This window comes from Prosopis cineraria, unplaced genomic scaffold (assembly GCF_029017545.1).
Source record: "Prosopis cineraria cultivar Desert tree isolate PC_DT_omini unplaced genomic scaffold, ASM2901754v1 PC304, whole genome shotgun sequence".
NCBI lineage: Eukaryota > Viridiplantae > Streptophyta > Magnoliopsida > Fabales > Fabaceae > Prosopis > Prosopis cineraria.
Genome location: NW_026555631.1, coordinates 1 through 678, shown reverse-complemented (window position 1 = coordinate 678; position 678 = coordinate 1).

Genomic DNA, 678 nt, shown 5'->3' with positions numbered 1-678 from the left:
TGTAAAGAGAGAGGATTGTTTCATTTAATTTCTTCCTTGGACAGCCATGACTGAATTTTGCCACTCTTTGTTTGGCACATAATCTTGTGTTTTTCAATTAGTGAATTTCTTGTGTTAATATTGCATAATCTTGTGGTGTTAATGCTTGTGTTGTTGAGTAGCTTGACATAATCTTGTGGTTGCTCAATTTATGTGTTTGACCATGGCTGTTGAGAGAGGATTTTGAGTGAATCACTTGGCTAATGTCTTCACCAATTGGTTAATTGAACTAGGGACTTTAATCTAAGACCTAGGGAGGTTAGCTAATTAGGTTAATTGGCTTAGGATAATTTTCTTAAGTCATGACAGCTTTAGTCAAGAGGAAAGGGAAGCTAAACTTAGCCTAATCATGAGAAGATAATGAGTCCAAAATCAACTAATCTCTAGGGTTCCATTATTGTAAAAAGGGAAGTTCATTTCACTCACTTTCACTAGCATTTTAATTACTTGCATATTAGGTAATTAGTTTAGATAATTAGCTAGATAACTAAATTCCTACAAACTTTGGTTGATTTATTTCACTAGATAACTTTCAATTAGACTTAAAACCATTCCTTGGGAGATGACCTAGGGTTGGCCCTATATTGCATTAGGGTTAGCTTTAGTGTAATTTTGAGGATAAGCGACTAATTTCCTATC